General features: G+C 42.9%; 1 long non-coding RNA gene across 1 annotated transcript in view; it reads left to right on the top strand.

The window, feature by feature from the left end:
- LOC134338170 (uncharacterized) overlaps nucleotides 1-22221 on the top strand; it is a 65109-nt gene that overhangs the window by 26304 nt on the left and 16584 nt on the right. Inside the window, exon 2 of the long non-coding RNA XR_010016156.1 lies at nucleotides 20341-20461. This is a non-coding gene — a long non-coding RNA (uncharacterized LOC134338170). The remainder of the gene's footprint in view (nucleotides 1-20340; nucleotides 20462-22221) is intronic.

The following is a 22221-nucleotide window of genomic DNA, read 5'->3' as shown; positions in this document are numbered from 1 at the left end:
TTTAGACCTTCATTGTCTGAAACACCAATGTCATCACACTGTGCTACTGGATATGGTGCAGGCTAAGAATGAACATCCTGAACTACGCCTTGGGGTTCAAACTCATAGCTCAGAGACATTTGTTCCTCAAATGTATCTACATTGACATTGAGTATGCTGGATTTTTTCTGTTCCATGTCAACATCCCACCATAAAGCTGCTCTGCTGGAGCACATTTAGCACCCACGGCACTTGACGCGCTTAGCACTTTAACTCTAGACATCTTGGCCGCAATTTCTTCCTCAACCTAAGCTGCTTCATCTTTCTTTGAAGCTGTTCCATCTGTTTTTCCAGGTGTGTTTATCCCTCAATATTTGTTATCCTGTACATAACTCAGCTAAATCAGCCTCCATTCAAATGAGGTATCAGGTGCATGGGTCACTCGGCTAGCAATAGAACCTGCTGCACTCATGTTAGATGCATTGTCTTTAGCTTTGTACACAGTCACAGCCTGTTCTATGGCTTTCTAAATATTTCCATTTCCTCCAGCAAATTGACCTTCCACTCCACATGTTTGTTTAATTTCTCTTAGTCTTGCTTTCAAGGTCACTGCTTCCAGTTTGATTCACGTTGTTTTCCTAGTGCATGAACCAGACAGAACACTGGTAATTTCAATTCAACTGTCAGCAGTGGAAGTATTTCATTTCAGCATTTCAACAGAACCAATGGCTGAACTACTCAGGCAAACACCACTATACAGCTTTCAGTCCCTAATTCGACCAGCAGCACTGACCATTCAAAACTGTGTTTCAAACCCAGACACACAGCATGAACCAACAAAAAGTCATCACTGGCCACGAGCTGCTCCAGGCTGCAGTGCATCTAATCTCACGGACATATCCGAATGCTGATATTCATTCGGTATAACTGCCGAAAACTATTGCTGACATAATTTCATGGCCAAACCAAAACAATTGTCACTGCCAGTAAACCTACAGATTTGTTGTACTGGAATGATGCAACCTCATTCCATTAATGATTGCTCCAAAAGTCAAGGATATGTATTTGATCCTTTATTAGCATTTAGCAAATGTACAATCTTGAAACGATGAAACTTAAGCATACCCAAGTGTAAGCTAAGTGTAATTAAGTGTTATTGAGCAGTCAGCAAAAGATATGACCTCCAACAGTCCCTATCTACAAACAAACTGCCTAGAACAAAGCATGAAGATGTAACTTATTGCCTTCACTTTTACCATTCCCCCACCCATATGACTAGTTACCATAGCAAATATAACAGACACACAAGTCAGAATATAATGCCAGTAGAGAACCGATGTATGGCTCCAACAAAAGCATTCTGTCTGGATGAATAATGACCTGGCTTGGCAACTGCAAGAAACTGCTGAGCGTTATGGATGTAGCTCAGCCCATAACAGGAAGCTCTCGCCGGCCTGGTAAAGCAGTCAGCATGATCAAAGATCCCAGCCACGCCGGACGTTCTCTGTTCTCCCCTCTCCCATTGGGCAGAAGATGCAGAAGGCTGAAAGCACATCCCACCAGGCTCCAACTCAGCCTCTATCCCACTGTTGTCAGACTCTAGGAAAGACCTCTTGTACGATAAGATGGACTGTTGACCTCATGATCTACCTCATTACGATCTTGAATTTCACTGTTTATCTGTTCTGCACTTTTTTCAGTAGCTTTTCCACTTTATTCTGCATTGTTATTGTTTTACCTTTGTCTAGCTCAATGCACTGGGTAATGATTTGATCTGCATAAACAGCATGCAGGACAAGCAATTCACTCTATCTTGGTATATCTGACAACATTTTTTCAAATTCACAAAATAAAATTTATTCATAATAAAAATGGTTTACACGAGTAAACTTTCAGTACCTTTTCATTTTTACATACATGGCTAATGCTTTAAGTATTGTTCTATTACCTTCACACACATCATTAGCACTGCTTCCACTCAATGTGGCTCTGTAGGGTGGTGTGATAACTGCTACAATAATTGAAGGGCTTCCTTGCCCCACCTAGCCCCTCCCTCACCAGAAGAAGAACCCTGCACCGTGATTCTTCACCACTGAGCCCTTGCATGGCTGCATCAAGCTTCAATTGCATCTTTCAGCACCTACTCCTCTGCCCGCCAACAGCACTCCTTCATGGACATCTCAACGTGCTGGGAGACCAACAAGTTTCAGGTCAACCAGAGAGCTGATGATCTGCCAGAAGGACTTGGTGTATGTCTCAGTGAGTGTCCCTGGGACATCTGACAAGAATAAACCAATACCTGTACAATTTCTGGGCAGGCAGCAAGAAATGATTGGAGTGAACACCAGCAGGTGACATGAGAGTGGTGCTCCCTCCTTGTGGTCATCAGGTACAGTACTGCATGTAAATATGTGTGACCCAAACCCAGCTCCTGAATCATGGCAGTCATCTGAGCAATCTTCCATTTCACCTGGAGATCCAAGATGCATCATGTCCATATAGGTGCAATATGCAGATACTCACAGAATCAGGTTTGATATCACCAGTGATATTTGTTATTATGTGGCAGCAACACATTGCAATACTTAATAAAATAGTCCTAAATAGTGATATATTACTAAATAAATAGTACTTTATTTAAATTAAATAAGGAGTGCAAAAAGAGATTAAAAAAAAGTAGTGAGGTAGTGTTCACGGTTTCAATGTCCATTCAGAAATCTGATGGCAGGGGGAAGAAGCTATTCCTAAGTCATTGAGTGTGTGCTTTCAGCCTCCTGTACCTCTTTCCTGATGGAAGAAATGAGAAGGCGAAGGAGATCCTTAGTGATGGATACTGCCTTTTTGAGGCATTGCTCCTTGAAGATGTCCTGGATGCTGGGGAGGCTATTGCCTATGATGGAGCTGACTGAGTTTACAACTTTCTGCAGCTTATTTAGATCCTGTGCAGTGACCACCCTCCCCCATTAGAATGCTCTCCACGGTACATCTGTAAAAACTTGCAAGTGTCTTTGGCGACATACCACATCTCCTCAAACTCTTAATGAAATATAGACACTGCTGTGCCTTCTTTGTAACTGCATCAATATGTTGGGCCAAGGACAGATCCTTAGAGATATTGACACCCGGGAACTTGAGACTGTTCACAGTTTTCACTTCTGATCCCTCTATGAGGACTGACGTGTGTTCCCTCATCTTGCCCTTTCTGAACTCCACAATCAATTCTTTGGTCTCACTGATCAATGGAGGTGGGTGTCAACCCTCCACCTGATGACTGTCTCTGTGTGTAGTTGCATCAAGCTGTGCATAGAATCCCAGTATACAAGCACCAAGTGTCAATACTTTCTGTCCCCACTGATAGGATGGATGAGTGTGGCCTTCCCCTTAGTTCAACCTTTACCACATACTCGTCCCCTGTTGAAACCAGCTCTCCTCAATCCTGTCTATAGATCCATCAAAGCTGTCACACAACTTGACAAGAGTTGTTAAGAATGCAAATGGTGTTGCTGGCCTTCATTGGTTGGGGGATTGAGTTCAAGAGCCACGAAGCTCTGTAGAAACATCTTTAGACCACACTTGGAACATTGTGTACAGTTCAAGTCACCTCATTACAGGAAGAATGTGGAAGCTTTAGAGAGGGTTCAGAGAAGATTTACCAGGATGCTGTCTGGATTGGAGAGCATGTCTTTTGAGTATAGACTGAGTGAGCTAGGGAGTGGCCTAGTCTCTGGAGCAAAGGAGGATAAGAGGTGATTTAACCGAGGTGCACAAGATGATCGCAGGTATATGGTAGGCTCAATGGACAGCCAGAAGCATTTTCCCAGGGCAGTAATGGCTAATATGAGGGGGCATAATTTTAAAGTGATTGGAGGAAAGTATTGGGGGAGGTGTTACTGGTAGGATTTTTACACGGGGACTGGTGGGTGTGTGGATTGAACTGCCAGGGATGGCAGTGGACGCAGAAAGATCAGGAACATTTAAGTAATGCTTAGATAAACACATGGAGATAGAAAAATAGAGGCTATTGAGGAGGGAAGGGTTAGATTGATCTTCGAGTAGGTTAAAAGGTTGCCACAACATTGTGGGCCGAATGGCCTGTACTGTGCTGTAATCTTCTCAGTCCTATGTTCTGTCTGTTTCCCCTCTGCCAGGTGGGGAGCCCTGACCTGAAATGGTGACTATTTCCCTGCAAAGGATTTTCACTTTATTTGAAACTCTTTTTCTTTGTAGTTTGCAAATTAGTTTGAAAATGAGATGTCCTTCAAGATTCTTTTTGAGATTTTCCCACCGGGCTCTTCCTGAATGTTTGTGTTCATTTAGGACGTAGAACTCTTTCTGGAGCTCTGGTCGATGTGACTTATTCAAAGTCACAGCAGGAGGAATATTAGGAATTCTGCTCATGGGATCAAACTCCATGTGTAGGCTTAGCCTGTTCTCCAGAATGTCATCCCTGTATATCAGTGAGGGAGTACTGCAAAGTTCCAATGCAACAGTTTATCAATACAACGGTTTAAGGTCGGCGATCAAGGCAGAGCAGGGGTTGGAGTTGAGTGTTGGTGTGAGATGAAGTTACAAACAAAGCAGTCTGATGACAGATTCGAGCTGAGAAAACCAGGTGAGGAGAAGGAAGGTGGAATTCCTGATTGAGGGTCTACCAAATCTGCCAGACTTCCATCGAAGGCAGCAGGTTGGAGCATTTCCATAACCTGAGCCACCTCTCAATGCAGAGAAATTGGTTGACATTCTTGAACCAATCAGCTGTCATCCACTGATAATGGTGAGGTGAGATTGAAAATGAAAACAAATCGTCCTATTGTAAACCTGGAGGAACAGGTGTACATGTATACACCACAAGCAAGCAAATTTGATGAGACTCTTCTGAAGTATATCCATCTTTCCAGGGGTTAGCTGAACATTACAATGTTGAAAGCTTTAATACATCCTTTTTTTTGGCAAAGGGTCATATCAAGTCTTGGTTTTATTATTGCAATTTGAATCTGCTGCTAATTATAAATGTTCAGCAGCCAGGTAGTTTCAAAGTTGCTCTCTCAAGGATTCAACCTTTTCTTGAATTTGAGTAGCACATTAACAATGGTAACATACTTGAAGGCAATAAACAATTAAAATTTGACACTGAACATAAACTTAGTGGCCACTTTATTAGGTATACCAGGGCGCCTGCTCGTTAATGCAGATATCTAATCAGCCAACCCAATGCATAGAAGCATGCAGACAGTGAAGAGCTTCAGTTTTTGTTCAGACCAGACATCAAAATGGGGAAGAAATGCTATCTGAGTGACTTTGACTGTGGAATGATTGTTGGTGCCAGATAGGGTGGTTTGAGTATTTCAGAAACTGCTGATATCCTGGGATTTTCACACACAACAGTCTCTAGAGTTTACAGAGAATGATGCATCAAATAAAAAATGTCTATTGAGTGCCAATGTCTTGTTAACGAGAGAGGTCAGATGAGAATAGCCAGACTGGTTCAAGCTGACAGGAGGGTGACAATTACTCAAATGACTGCATGTTACAACAGCAGTGTGCAGAAGAGCATCTCTAAATGCTCAACACATCGAACCTTGAAATGGATGGGCTGCAGTAGCAGAAGATCACGAGCATACACTCAGTGGCCACTTTATTAGGTACCTCATGTAGGTATCTAATAAAGTGACCACTGTGTTTTTCACAGGAAGTATTCGATCAGGCACCCTAACCTTAGTGAAAGGTATAGATTTTAAGATACATCTTGAAGAACTAGAGTGAAGCAAAACAGATTAAGGAAAAAAATACAGAGCTAACCACCGAAGCAATTGAAAGGCAGATGAAATGAAGGTGCCCAGAAAATTAAGAAACATGCGAGTTTGCTTTCAACGTTTAAGAGAAATTTGGATACGTAGATGGATGGTAGGGATGTGGAGGGCTATGGTACCGGTGCAGGTCAATGGGAGTAGGCAGTTTAAATGGTTTGACATAGACTAGTTGGGCCATAGGGCCTGATTCTGTGCTGTACTTTCAATGACTATGACTATGCAGTGTAGCAAAAAAGAAAGAATGCTGAGTCATCAGAGGATAGTACAAAGAATGGAGTGAGAACTTGGATGAGAGTGAGAACAGGGATGAGACTTTTTTAGACGAGGCATTGATTGGTCAGGAATGGGTAAACAGAATACACAAGCATCTGCTAAGCTGCTTCTTCAGTTTGCTAATGGAGTGTCACAGTTCATCTCCCATCCTTGCAGTAATTTCCTGTTTCATCCCATTGTCCTGAGTTCTGTTCTAGCACTCCCGGCACAGAGCTCTTGTTTTTCTGCATAATCCGGCCCATCGTTTCCATTGTCAATTTTAGTGTTGGATTGGGAGAGGTAAACTTGGAAATTCAGAATGCACATTGGCATGTCATTAAGATCCGGGAGGCTTGTGGACATTCCTCTTCATCATTATGAGCCGTGTCATATAAAGAAGGCCGTCATGGTCTCATGGGATTGAGGATGAGGAATCTTGACATCAATCAACCAATTTTCCAGACAGTTATTTGCTATCAAGTTTTTGATGATTCTGTGGTGATTTTTGCTAAAGTTGAATTTAAATTTTCATTATTAATAATATAATTTTCTGTAGTTTTGGAAAAAAGAATTTGATGCTCCTTATTAAAGAATTATGGACTGCTTCTATTATTATCTGAATATATTCAGGAAATATTTTGTTTTCCTTTGGTATTTGCATTGAAATAAGTTATTCAAAATGCTCCTGATATACAGTATCGCTTACTGTGATTACTCATCATCATCATGTGCTGTGTCATATGATATGGGCGATTATGGTCTATGGCTAAGATTGTCTTAGCGATTTTTTTCTACAGAAGTGGTTTGCCATTGTCTTCTTCTGGGCAGTGTCTTTGCAAGACAGATGACCCCAGCCATTATCAATTTTCTTCAGAGATTGTCTGCCTGGAGTCAGTGGTCGCATAACCAGGACTTGTGATGTGCACCAGCTGCTCATACAACCATCCACCACCTGCTCCCATGGCTTCACGTGATATGGATTGGGGTGTGGGTAGGATAAGCAGGTGCTACACCTTGCTCAGGGATGATCTGCAGGCTAATGGAGGGAAGAAGCATCTTACACCTCCTTTGGTAGAGTCGTATCCCCACCCCACCACCCAGCCAGATCATTGGAGGCATTTAAAGGGGAATTAGACAAATAAATAAATGCCAGGGAATTGAGAACAATCTGGAGCTAACACAGAAGTAAAGAACTGGAGCAGGTAATAAAGTATCATACTGAATGAGGAGCTTGTTCCCATTATCTTAGAGGATTTGGGAAGAAGCTAAGCATATGTTTTTGGAGATCAAAACTGCAGTTGAAAAGACAAAGTGCAAAAAGATCAGTGATCTTTAGTGAAGGTGCCTCCTGGTTTATAGCAATTATGATTCATATATGATTGAATTTGAGAGATAGAAGGATGGGATCAAGGTTAATATTTTAAAATTAAATAAGGGCAACCATGAAGGCACAAAAGCAGAATGAGCTAAACCGAACTCGCAAATTAGTGAAGGCATCAGGTCAGGCAAAATGCAGCAGCAGGTATTTCAAAGTGCACGTATCAGATACAACTAGAATATGAAGGAGAACCAACAATCTGTGGTTAACCAAGGAAGTTAAGGGTGGTATCAAATTTAAAGGGAAATCACATCATCGTAGAAAGATGGGCAATCATTATTTCTGAGAGAATCAAGATCCTTTGAATCCCTTCCTCAGGACTGTGAAGGCAAAATCTTTAAGTGTTGGAGTGGAGATACGTCTCTACTTAAGGAAGTGTAAGGCGCTCCTTCCCTCTGCTAGTCTGCAACTCGTCCTTGGGCAAGGTGTAACATCTGCTTATTGCCCCCCCCCACCCCCATTCAGGGTCAGGTGAAGCCATGGGAGCAGGTGGTGGATGGTCGTATGAGCAGCTGGTGCAGATCACAAGTCCCGGTTATGCAACCACTGACACCAGGCAGACAATCTCTGAAGAGTATTGATAATGGCTGGGGTCACCCATCTTGTGAAAACACTGCCCAGAAGAAGGCAATGGCAAATTTTGACAGAAACAGAAGTGGTTTGCCAAGTACTATCTTGGCCATAGACCATAATCATTCGATAGGGCACATAATGGTGATGAAAGGCAGAGATAGATGGGTTCTTGATAAGTAAAGCATGAAAAATGACCAGGAATAGGGTGTAATGCAGAGTTCAAAATACAATCAGATCAGCCACAATTTTATTGAGAGGTGGAGCAGGCTTGAGGAGTAGAGGGAACTAATCTTATCCCTGTGCGTACTAACAGAATGCTTATATTGCAATAAGCCACTACATTCCATTGGAAATTACTCATTCTTGTGAAGTGGCCGTTGCTAGAAGGTCAGCAATTAGTAAGCAAGTGATTGTGAAATGCTTTATTCTCCAGCACAGTGTTGTGAAATTAGATCCACCGTGCTGAGCATTGGCAAGGCTCCCGATATTGACCTGGTGATAACAAAGGAATGGAGGTGTGGGATGGAGTCTGACTTGGAGAGAATTCTGCAGGTGGCAGTAGTGTTCTTGTTCACACACTCACATTGCCATTCTAGGCGGTAAAGGCTGTGGGTTTCGTAAGTGTTGCTGATAAACCAATGTGGGTTGCTGTGTTGAAGGTGTGCACTGCTAGTGATAGATGGTGAACTAATTACAGGCTGCTTTGTTCTGACTGGTGACTTTACCTGGCGGTTGGTTAGAAATTTTGTCAGTAGAGATGAATACACAGTAGAGTCAATATCTATTCCTTATTTATTTATTTATTATTATTTTTTTCTTTTGTATTGGCACAGTTTGTTGTCCTTTGCACATTGGTTGTTTGTCCATCCTGTCCGGTGTGGTCTTTCTTTGATTCTGTTATGTTTCCTGGATTTACTGAGTATGCACCCAAGAAAATGTGTCTCAGGTTTCTATATGGTAACATATACATACTTTTACAAATTAACTTTGAACTTTTAGCCTTTGGCACAGCATAAACCATGAAATGAGAGTTCTACATAACAAAAGTAAAACCTTAATCACAAGGGATCTTCGTCAAATTATTTATTGTTTCACTTATTGAGATACACCGCAGGGTAGGCCCTTCTAGTCCTTTGAGCTGTGCTGCCTAGCAACCCCTGATTTAACCCTGGCCTGATCACAGGCCAATTTACAATGACCAATTAACCTACTAACCAGTGTGTTTTTGGACTGAGGGAGGAAACTGGAGCACCTGGAGGAAACCCTTGCAGTCACAGGGAGAACGTATAAACCCCTTACAGGCAGCAGTGGGCGTTGAACGCAGGTCACTGGTACTGTAAAGTGTGCTGACCGCTACGCTACCGTACCACCCGTAATGATATTTTATATCTCACTTTCAGAAAGGGAGACTAAAATATCCATTTTAGGAGATTGAGAAGGACAACAATAACCCTCGATATTGAGAAAAGGCCAATAATTTTGTTGTAAGAGACCAGAACTTGAGAAAATCTTGCAATGTGTATGAAAATGACACAGCTCATTCAGAAACTAAGGTCTTAAATCTTAAAAGAAACTGTGAAGGTGTGAGGGAAGAGTTGAGTGGAAGAGGGTTCTTTTCACATAGAGTAAGTTATAGCATAGAAACAGGCCTTTCAGTGCATGCCAACTTGATCTTCTACCAGTCCCATTTATCTGCACCCAGGCTGTATCCCTCCATACCCTCTCATCTATGTACCTCTCCAAACTTCTCCCAAGTGTTACAATTGAACCCACATCTACCACTGCAAGCATTCACTTTATTTATACCTCTATAAGATCTTTCCCCACTTGCCAGCACTCCAGAGAATAGGGTCCTAACGGATTCAACATTTCCCTATAATGCAGGTCTTCTACCTCAAGGGTCCCCAACCTTTTTTGCACTGCGGACCGGTTTAATATTGACAATATTCTTGCGGACCGGCCGACCCGGGGGCGGGGGGGGTGGGTAGGGTTGCCAACGGACAAGAGTAGCGGTCAAATACGTTGGGTTTACCCCGAGAAAGACTACAATGACCATGAAGCCTTGCGCGGGCACCAGTGCGCATGCGTGTACCTGACGATTTTTTTCTACAAATCGTTTTTGGTAATTCTGTTCGGGGGGGGAGGTGTTAATCACAACTGGAATATAAGTGATAAGTGGCTAATACACTCAATTTCGTTTCTAAAAAGGTTTATCTACCGAATTTAATATTAAACACACAGCGCATATTTTCCTCGCATGAATATAGTGATAAGTCAATTATCAGAGGAGGACAGGGGAGCTTGAAGTAAGTGTTGAACGAACTTCCAGTAGAAGTGGTAGAGGCAGGTTCGATATTATCATTCAAAGAAAAATTGGATAGGTATATGGACAGGAAAGGAATGGAGGGTTATGGGTTGAGTGCAGGTTAGTGGGACTAGGTGAGAGTAGTGTTCGGCACGGACTAGAAGGGCCGAGATGGCCTGTTTCCGTGCTGTAATTGTTATATGGTTATATAAGTCACTTTTCAGTCAATAGCATCATAACATTTTAAGTAACGTTTGGATATTAAACATACAGCACATATTTTCCCTGTATGAACATATAAAATCATTGCAACACACCAATATCGCTGAATCAGTGGGAGCCCTGGGCTTGTTTCCCTGCAACAAGACGGTCCCATCGAGGGGTGATGGGAGACAGCGATACTCAAAGGGGGTTCCTTATGTCCAGTCTATTCCGCAATTTAGTTTTCGTTGCATTCATTGCAAAGATAAGTTGGAAATGGAAGCAACGTTTTCAGTGCTTTCGTGGCTATCTCAGGATATTAGCCTTGACTTTGATCCAGAATGCCAGCAGAGATGTTATGTCAAACATACTTTTCAGCCCGCCGTCATTTGCAAGCTCAAGGAGTTGATCTTCCCGCGCTGACATGGATGACGCGCGGGTAATGACCTTGCATACGTTCAAGCTCAACAGTGCGTGACAGGGAATGAGGAAAGGAGCAGCTGACTCATATGGCCAAATCATATCGTTTCCTCAAGGCCCGGTAGCAAATGCTTTGCAGCCCGGCACCGGTCCGCGGCCCAGTGGTTGGGGACCGCTGATCTACGTGGCAGCACCTTGTAAATTTTCTCTATCGCTATCTTTCCTGTAGGCAAGTGATCAGAACTGCATATAATACTTAAAATTTAGCCTCAACAACATATATACATCTTCAACATAATATTCGAATTCCTGCACTCAATATCCTGACTTACCAAGGCCAATGTTCTCAATGCTCTCTTTACTATCCTATCTACCTGTGAAACCACTTTCAAGGAATTACGGATCTGTATTCCTAGGTCCCTTTGTTCTATCACACACCTCAGAGTCCTGGTTTGTCCTCCCAAAGTATAATACCTTACACTTGTCCGCATTAAGTTCCATCTGCCATTTTTCACCCCATCTTCCCAGCTGATCAAAACCAGGCTATAAGCTTTGATCTTCCAGTGGTCACACATTTTAATTCCACGTCCCATTCCCATTCTGGTATGTCTATCCACGGCCTCCTCTACTGTAAAGATGAAGCCACATTCAGGTTGGAGGAACAGTACCTGATATTCCGTCTGGGTAGCCTCCAACCTGATGGCATGAACATTGACTTCTCAGACTTCCACTAATGCCCCACCTCCCCCTTGTACCCCATCTGTTATTTATTTATATACACATTCTTTTTCTCTCTCTCCTTTTTCTCCCTCTGTCCCCCTCACTATACCCCTTGCCCATCCTCTAGTTTCCCCCCCTCCCCCTTTTCTTTCTCCCTGGGCCTCCTGTCCCATGATCCTCTCATCTCCCTTTTGCCAATCAACTGTCCAGCTCTTGGCTCCATCCCTCCCCCTCATGTCTTCTTCTATCATTTCGGATCTCCCCCTCCCCCTCCCACTTTCAAATCTCTTACTAGCTCTTCTTTCAGTTAGTCCTGACGAAGGGTCTCAGCCTGAAACGTCGACTGTACCTCTTCCTAGAGATGCTGCCTGGCCTGCTGCGTTCACCAGCAACTTTTATGTGTGTTGCTTGAAATTCCAGCATCTGCAGATTTCCTCGTATAAGCTTTGATAGCTTTCTTTGCTGTCCATTCCGCCCACCATCTTGATGTCACCTGCAAATTTGCTGATCTAGTTCACCAGCTTATCATCTTATAGAGTCGCAGAGACGTACAGCACAGAAACAGGCCCTTTGCCCCATCTAGTCCTGCTGGAAAAATGGCAGATGGAATTCAATGCAGACAAGTGTGAGGTGCTGTACTTCAGCAGGACCAACCAGAGTAGGGGGTCTTGCACAGTGAACGGTAGGGTACTGAGGAGTGTGGTGGAACAAAGGGATCTGGGAATGCAGGTTTATAACTTATTGAAAGTGGTGGCACAGGTAGATATGGTTGTAAAGAAAGATGGGATGCAGAGAGAGATCCCTCTGCAAGCCATGATAGCCTTCCTCACTGTCTTTTACACCCCCAATCTTGGTGTCACCTGAGTCATTAATATAGATCTAAATCATTAAAATAGATGACAAACAACAATGGACGCCTGCAGTAATCCCTACAGCACACTACTAGTCACAGGCCTCTAGTCAGAGAGGCAGCCATCTACTACCATTAATTGAATGTCCAAACCAATTGACTACTTCATCCTGAAACTCCATGACAGGTTATTTCTTGGTGTGGATTGGAACAAATTAAAACTAGGCCCTTCAGTCTCTTTGGCCAGTCCCACCACTTTATTCCATCATGGAATAAGGGATAAGGACATGCAAATCGGATTAAGTATGTATCATTTCTGTACTATCACCCAAGAATAATCTATTGATCTCAGATTTGGAAACTTAAGTTAACTCCCTCAACCCAATTCCTTAAAGTGGGGTGCTTTCCAAATTTCTTCCACCCTCCATTAAAAAAAAGTGCTGCTGAATTTCCCTCCCAAAGAAACTCACCCTCGTATTAAGATCTTGCACTCATTTGTGTAAGGTCAGCCGTCTGGAGTGGAAATCAGACACATAGCCTGAGACTCAGAAATCATAGGGATAAAAGCATTTGTCCTCCGTTGTATCCTCTAATCAGAGTCCAAGATTGGGAACTCCTGCTCTAAATAGATGATGTGTATTGAACACTGCTTCTGAAGTTGATGCACTGGACTCCAGTGGAACTAGATTTTGGAAATGGAGTTTAATGCAATTCCAGCATTCTTTCGAAAAGGGAAAGGGCATTATTTTGCCAGGTACAGTTACACAGATCAGAAGCAAATTGAGAACTGCTCCTTCCCTTTATTCCATGGTTTACTGTCCTCTCCTATCGGACTCTGTCTTCTTTGACTCTTTACCTCTTCTACCTATGATCATTGCTTTTCATTGCCCCTCCCTCACTTACCCACCTTCCTCCACACCTGGACTCACCTATCACCTGCCAGCTTGTACTCCACCCCCTCTCCCCGCCTCCTTATTCTGGTCTCTGCCTCCTCCATTTCCTGTGTAGCATCAACAATCATTCCATTGTCAAAGTCACTTAAATCACATTTCTTCTCTATTCTGATATTTGAGCGGAATAACAACTGAATCTCTTCTTCTTCTAACTTTTAATGTCAGTTTGCAGTCCGACTTACAGGTGCATTACCGCCACCACTGGACTGGTGTGTGGTGCAGAGAGCTGGGAAATTAACCCCCTACTAATTCTTTATCAAATGAAATCCAAATTACCTAAAAAGCCCTATAGCTTGTAAATAATGAAAGACAATACTGTGAAGTAAATTAAAATCACTTCCATAACTTAAAAGTTTTTAAATGAAAATCCCCAAAGCTAGTAGTGCAACCTGCAATTGCTTTCTTTCAACCTTGTATGCTTCATATTGTAAAAGGGTGTGTTCAATGGTTTCATAATGGTGACAAAACCTACACACCCCAGAGTGTTGGTTTCCAACAAGATACAAGGAATAATTAAGTATAGTATGCTCAATTGTAAATCAAGTCAATATAATTCCTTCCTTTCTTGCCTTACCTTCTTCTCCCATCAATCCCACAACTCTTGCTATAATCCCAATTCTTAGCCCCACCAACCCACCCCTTAGCTTCTGATTTGCTGAGTAGAAGATCTATATCCACAGATGAACTTTTAACAGCTTTTTTGGCCACTTATTCCCCTCAGCACCTCTATGTGCTGGAACCCTTTAGAAGCAGACATGAAGACCAATACTTTGAATATGAAATAGTTTGAAGAGCTTCTAGCAGTAAATCTGACCTACTGCTGGAATGACCAGTTTTAAGATTAGTCAAAACCGAAAAAGAATCTGAACAAATTATAACTTTGCAAGAACTGAATCTCTTGACCATGTCTGCATGCTTTTATACATTGGATTGAAGCCACGTGTTTGGCTGACTAGGTATTCACATTAACGAGCAGGTGTTCCTAATAAAGTGGCCACAGAGTGTTTATAAACAAGTCATTTATTGTGCTCCTGTCTGTGAATTAGAAACCTATCAGTCAGCATTTTTATAGATATTCTCACCGTTACATCCTCATGTCACAATAATCACCACTGAAACTCCTATTGTCAGAATAGCTTCATATTTCAAAACAATTATAATTTGTAATTTGATTTGTCAGCCAGTTGGCATGAGAATCCAGATTCAGGGTGTGGAGGAATCCACTGGTGCATGAACTGGCAAGTGCAGCACACACAGGTGATCATCTATTTCCACTTCAGTAATACTGACAGATACAGCTCACCTGTCACTGAAATAATCATCCCTGCTTTTGCTACCGTGGGACATAATAATTCTAGTGCATTCCTTGCTGGCTCACGATTTTACCCTCCAGAAAGGCAAGTTTGGCCAAAAGCCTGTTGGCCGCATCCCTAATCACGCCAAGTTCCATTAACCTTCATTCAGCCATTCAGGTTCCTAATCACCACTCTGATTTGGAAACTCTAACCCTCGTTTTTAAAATTCCTTACTTTAAGGTTCTCAGCCTGAGACCCCTGTGATCCAACAGTCAAGTTTTCCTGCACATGTACAGCATCCGTCCTCCGCCTACAGTATCACATGTTCGTTCATCAACTCTGGAGTTCTCTCTCGATTGCCCCCCAACCCACCTTAAGATCAGCCTTAAAATAACTATTGGAAAGAAAAGTAAGGGAAAAGTAACATTGCAGATACAGGGGGATCTAAAAAGTTAGGTTCCAGGGTTTACTCGGGGTGCTGTGGATGCCTGGAACTCACTGCTTGGTATGGTGGTAGAGACAAACACACTAAAGGGTTATAAGAGATAGGAACATGAATGTAAGGAAGTTGGAGGGATATAGACATTGTGTAAGTAGGAGGAATTAGTGCCTGGGTGTTTTTGATTTGCATTTTAGCTGGTTCGGCACAACATTGTGGGGTGAATGGCCTGTTTCTGTGCTGTACTGTTCTATGTTCTATGTCCTAAACTAAAACAAAAACATGTGAATATATTTAAGTGAGACACCATGTGTGAAGAGAGGAAAATGTTAATGTTTCAAGTCAAAAACGTTTCATTCAAGAGATGACCTCTCAAGTCAATAAAAGACCATTGACCCAAATGATTAGCATTGTTTTATTCTCCCAAAGGCTGATGTGTGACCTTCTGGGTACCTACAACCTCTGTCCACCTTAAAACATACCTCTGACCAAAATCCTAGCTTCCCCTCAAAGCTTGCTGACAATTTGAATAGTGGCAAATGGTGTTAAAAAATACAAGTTGTTGTTTTGCGACAAATAATGTGCTCTGATATATCTAAAGGTTCGGAGTGACATCTGGTGGTTCAGTGCAAGATGAAGAATCAGCTGCATAAATTAGAAAGGCAGAAGCAACCGAGGTACTGTGATAAGCGTCAGCCCAGACAGCGAGGATGATGATTGGGTTTCCTTGTATTCTCTGAAGCTCCGAATATCTACGGGCTCCAGCTGGTTAACAAGAGTTCTAAATTGCATTGGACACTATTGTGTTGGAAACTGAATTTTTAATTAAACCACTATTTATTTTTTTGATTTTTAGTTTAGGATAACTCACTCCTGTTCCTACTTTCCATTTGTCATCAGCACTCACACCAATATTTTATTTTTTATATTTTATTACAATAGAGCACGGAGTCAGCCTTTGTGACCCATCGAGCCATGTCGCCCAGCAACCCCTGATGTAACCCTAGCCTAATGTCTGGACAATTTACCATGACCAATTCACCTACCAACTGTTACATGTTTGGACTGCAGGAGGAAATCAGAGCACCTGGAGAAAACCCATGCGGTCACAGGGAGAACGTACAAACTCCTGACAGGCAGGGGCAGAAGTTGAATCCAGGTCACATGTCCTGAAAAGTGTGTGCTAGCCATTACGCTACCATGCTGCCACTAGCCCCCCTGCAACTGGCAGAGCCTCCCAATTATCAGCTGGCATTGCCTTCCCCATGGATCAGCTATCAAAACCCTTCACCATTCACCATTCCTAAAGTCTTTTGGCCATTTCTCACTGCTGCCTTCAGATACACACACCTGTCTCTTCCACATCTTACTCCATCTATAGGCTCTAGCCTACAATTCCCATTTACCCTTTCCTCAAGCTATGGAATCATACAGACCACGGGAAGGCTTCACCTCTCTGCTCTGGCCCTAGATGAACATTAAGCCCTTTCCCCATTATCCTACTTCAAGCTTCATAGATTAAGCAACACACACAAAATGCTGGAGGAGCTCAGCAGGCCAGGCAGCACTATAGCCATGAATAAACTGCCGATGTTTCAGGATGAGACCCTTCTTCAGGACTGGAATGGAAGGGGAAAGACACTAGAATAACAAGGTGGGAAGAGGGGAAGGAGGATAGCAGGAAGGTGATTGGAAAAGCAGCTGGGTGGGAAAGGTAAAGGGCTGGAGAGGAAGGAGCCTGATAGGAGAGGAGAATGGATAGGAGAAAGGGAAGGAGGATGGAATCCACAGGGAGATGATAGGAAGAGTAAATTAACCTCACTTTTGGGAGTCACCGTCTATTCCCTTCCTGAGAAGCTCCCCCACCGAAGTCTTTGTCATCTCCTGACATAGCTGTATTTTAGTGGGGGATAAATATTGATGTCAATTTGGAGCTGAGCTACAATACTTTTTGGAAATACTCGTGGGACCAGAGACACTTTGGGGCTTCAGCTGATCAGAGGTCAGCACCCCTAATAGTGCAGCACTCCCATGGTATTGCATTGGGAGCAAACCCTCAGATTACACGCTCTGGTCCCGGGGAACATCAGTGGAGACAAAACAGAGCTGCTCTTTCAGGTCAATGATGTTACCACCAACCAGATGACCAGCTATTGACTTGTTTTTCTCTCCCATTAGATGCCTAGCCTGTTGAGTGTTTTCAGCATGCTTGAGCATCTTTAAAACATTTTGACCAAGGAGAATAGAGGTAATATTTCTGGTCCATGTTGGACCTCCAATTCACAAACTTCAGACAAAGTCTCCTACTAGAGCAGAAGTTTATAGCATGGGGTGCATGAATGGATTCCAGGGTGTCTGGGAACTTGGATGGGGAAAAAATTCACATCTTTACTTTCACTAACCTCTAACTGAAATTTAGCATTTCCTTCAGTTATGAATGTAGGCAACAAACCAGAGTAGCATTCTCAGTACCTGTGACTTTGTCACCAATAGAAATCACAGACATTTTCATATCACATTTCAGTTGTTACAAACATCTCAAAATATTGTTTACCGCATGCTCATCACTACTTCGAGGTTATGGTAGTTATTAGACTTGCCACTAGATTGAACATGATCAAGGTTTCCAGTCTGCAGATGCTTGTGCAATGTGGCTGGCCAACTATCAAACAGCCCTGTGCCTAGTGATTGTTCAGCCACCAAGCGTTCTTTGTGAATTAGGATTTTCAACCTTTGCAACCACTAAAACAAAAAAAAATTGAAATCGCTTGGATGGCCAACATGACATGCATGTTGCATTGTCAAAGACCACCCCAGTTTCATGTTCTTATTCCAGGTAAGTAACAACGGCTTCCCACTGATAGGTCTTGAAAAATAAAATTTAATTTTAACTTACCTGTATTTTAAATGTATAGTCTTATTTAATGTGTTAACAAAGAAGCACATATTTTACTATAGCACTATTTGTTTTTTGATATTTTGATAACTGTATTTCAATATAATTGGTTTCTCTTGTAATACTATGTATTTTATTTTATATATTTAAATATATCATTCTGAGAAGGGGTTCATAGGCTTCACTGGACTACTGACAGGGATCCATGGCATAAAAATGGATGGGAGCCCCTGGTCTAGAACAATGGCTCATGGGCTAGATTGCTAACAGTGAACATCTACCCTAGCCAGACCTGCAATGAAAGTCAGCACTTGCCTCTTAGAATCTCCTCTTGGACCTGAATGTGGGGAGTGGTCCAGACGGTGTTATTTAAAAGAGCCAAAGCTGCAGCATTCTCAAAAGGCAAGTAATGCTTTCTTTAGCATTCCGGGAAGACAGCCATTCTCTTTGCTCATTTATACTGCCACTTCATTCTTCTATCACCCTCCTTCCTCACCTCTGACTTTTGAGTGGAGTTCCAGTGGAAATCATCCTCTGACTCTATGTCCAAAGATTTATCCATCCCATGTGAAGGATCCAAATGTTCTTTTTGTGAACCCCTGAACCTCTGTCTCCTCTGGCCCCAGTCCAAATACCTGAAATGAAACAAAATGGAGAAACATTAAGGTGTCTGATTCACCGTGAAGGCAAAAATTCTCTTCCCCTTTGAATCAGCCTTTAAGGGCTACACAGATGAGAAAATTCTCACAAATCCATGGATTTTTTTGTAATTGGGCATATTCCCAGATGCATCATCATGTCATTTGCTGTATTCACCTGCCTCTCCTCTGCTACTGGTCTCCGAATATCAGCACTCTCACAGCACTCCACCTTAATTGTACCATCAGGCACATTCAATCTCATGACAACCTCCCTTCCTATCACGGATAAAGCCCTCCGATCATTGAGCACATCTACATGAAACACTGTCATAGGAAAGCAGCATCCATCATTACAGATTCCCACCACCCAGGACATGCTCTCTTCTCATCACTGGCATCAGATAGAAGTTACAAGAGCCTCAGGACTCGCACCACCATGTTCATGAGCAGTTATTACCCCTCAACCATCAGGATCTTGAACCAAAGGGGATAACTTCACGTGCACCATCTCTGAAATGTTTCCACAACCTACAACTCACTTCAAGGACTCTTCATCTCACATTCTTGATATTTATTGCTTATTTATTTATTAATATTATTTCTTTCTTTTTGTATTTGCTTTTTGCTCACTGGTTGAAAGCCCAAGTTGGTGCGGTCTTTCATTGATGATGTACACTTGCTATAAAACTACATGAAACACTGTCGTAGGAAAGCAGCATCCATCATTAGGGATTCCCACCATCCTGAACGTGCTCTCTTCTCATTAATGGCATCAGATAGAAGTTACAAGAGCCTCAGGACTCGCACCACCATGTTCATGAGCAGTTATTACCCCTCAACCATCAGGCTCTTGAACCAAAAGGTAGAACTTCACTCTAGTTTACTTGCCCCAACACTGAACTTTTCCCACAACCTATGGACTCACTTTCAGGACTCATCATCCCATATTTTCGTTATTTATTGCTTTTTGTTTATATTTACATTTGCACAGTTTGTTGTCTTCTGCACTCTGGACGATCCTGTTACTATTCTATAGTTTTGTTGAGCATTCCCACAAGAAAATATATCTCAAGTTTGTGTAGAGGGACACATCTGTACTTTGAATAAGATCATAGTTGATTTGGTCATGGACTCAGATGCACCTTCTTTCCTTTTCCTCATTAACCTGAATTCCCTGCTATGCAAAATTCTATCTAACTGTGTCTTAGCTATATTTAGTGAGGTGGCCTTCGCTGCTTAACATGCAGAGAGTTCCACAGATTCACTACTCTCTGGGAAAAGCAGTTTCTCCTCATTTCCATCCTAAATCTATTCCCCCTAAATCTTGAGGCTCTGTCCACCGTTCTAGACTCATTTGGCAGTGGAAACAATTTTCCTGCCTGTCCTACATGTTATATGAGATCTGCTGACAACCTTCTGACTTCAGCGAGCATACTGTCAGGTCACTCAATCTCTCCTCATAGGATAACCACCTCATATGCACAATCAACCTGGCTTCCTTTGTACTGCATCCAAGAACAGTTTGTCTTTCCTCAACTAAGGAGATCAGAACTGCACACAGTACTTCAGATATGGCCTCACCTATACCCTGTACACTTGCAGAATAACATTCCTGTTCTTAAATCCAGTCCCTCTGGAGGAACCCAGTAGGCCAGGCAGCATCGATGGAAATTACTAAGCTGTTGATGTTTTGGGCCGAGACCCTTCTTCAGGACTGGGAAGGAAGGAGGAAGATGCCAGAATATAAAGGTTGGTGAAGGGGGAAGGAGGGTAGCTAGAAGGTTCATCAGGATCTTGGCCTGAAATGTTGACTCTGTTGAGTTCCTCTAGCATGTGTGAATTGCCTGGGATCTTTCACTGCTGTCACAAATGGACCAGCAGCCACTCTGCAGGTGTCACCTTGGAAGTTAATTAGATTAGATTAGATTATGAGGACACTCAGTCCTCTTTTATTGTCATTTAGTAATGCATGCATTAAGAAATGATACAATGTTTCTCCAGAATTATATCACAGAAACACTTGACAAACCAACTGAAAAACTGACAAAACCCACATAATTATAACATATAGTTACAACAGTGCAAAGCAATACCGTAATTTGATAAGAACAGACCATGGCACAGTAAAAAGTCTCAAAGTCTCTCGAAAGTCCCATCATCTCATGCAGATGGTGAACCTCCAGCGCCGCAAACTTGCTGATGCAGCATCCTGGAAGCATCTGACCACAGTCCGACTCCGAGTCCGTCCGAAAGCTCCGAGCCTCCGACCAGCTCTCCAACACCGAGCACCGAGCACCATCTTTGCCGAGCGCTTCCACCCCGGCCCCAGCAACAGGCAATAGGCAAAGCCGAGGATCTGGGGCCTTCCCCTCCGGAGATTCTTGATCGCACAGTAGCAGCGGCAGCGAAGCGGGTATTTCAGAAGTTTCTCCAAGTGTTCCTCCGTGCTTCTCACGGCTGTCTCCATCAAATCAGGATTGTGCACGGCCCCTAGTTAACACATACGATATCATTCGGAACGGCTGCGCGCGCTGCATCACGCCGCCATCTTCTCCTCCCTCCCGCCTCAGGAAGGTTAGGGGTAAGATTCTAGTGCATGCTGAGTGTAAATGAACGGCCATGGCTGGGACACACGCCACCGTAATTCAGACTGGTTGTTGAATTCATCATGATGCCTTAAATTATGACGAACAAGATTGCCACCATTTGGAGTCCCCCAGTTTTGTAATTAGATAATAAAGGGGTCAAGGACATTGACTTTCTGACGCACATACATTGTGAGGTCAACCTACTGATAGCCAAAAGTGGTACCTAGGGACTGAGGGGGCTTTAGACCGGGATTGGGAATAATCAGTCTTTACCGCAGCTCACAGTGGCAACAGTTCTCAATTACAAAGCAACACACACAAAATGCTGGAGGAATTCAGTAGGTCAGGCAGCATCTATGGCAAAAAAAAACGGTCGACGTTTCAGGCTGAGACCCTTCTTCAGGACTAAGGAGGAAGGAGGGAGATGCCAGAATAAAATGGTGGGGGGAGAGGGGAAAGAGGCTAGCTGGAAGATGAGAGGTGAAGCCAGGTGGGTGGGAAAGGTCAAGGGCTGGAGAAGAAAGAATCTGATTGGAGAGGAGAGTGGACCATAGGAGAAAGGGAAGAGGAAGGGACGCAGGGGAGTGATAGAAGTAAAAGGTCAAAGTGAGGAATGGAGGAAGGAGGGGGGATTTTCTTTTAAAACCAGAAGGAGAAATCGATATTCATGCCATCAGGTTGGAGGGTACCCTGGCGGAAGATAAGGTGTTGTTCCTTCACCGTGAGGGTAGCTTCATCTCAGTAACAAAGCTTGCTGAGTCCAGCTGTTCTTTATAAAAAGAGGAAGGAATTTCGCCTGATGTTGCACTCTACATGACCTTTCAACCCTCATTGAGATGACTGATTCCTAACTGCAAACTGATGTGGCGCAGTGTGTCAGCTTACGACAGATCGATGGCAGGGTTTAAAGAAAACTCACCG

This window comes from Mobula hypostoma, chromosome 26, assembly GCF_963921235.1.
Source record: "Mobula hypostoma chromosome 26, sMobHyp1.1, whole genome shotgun sequence".
NCBI classification, from domain to species: domain Eukaryota; kingdom Metazoa; phylum Chordata; class Chondrichthyes; order Myliobatiformes; family Myliobatidae; genus Mobula; species Mobula hypostoma.
This window is presented reverse-complemented; position numbering and strand designations above follow the sequence as displayed.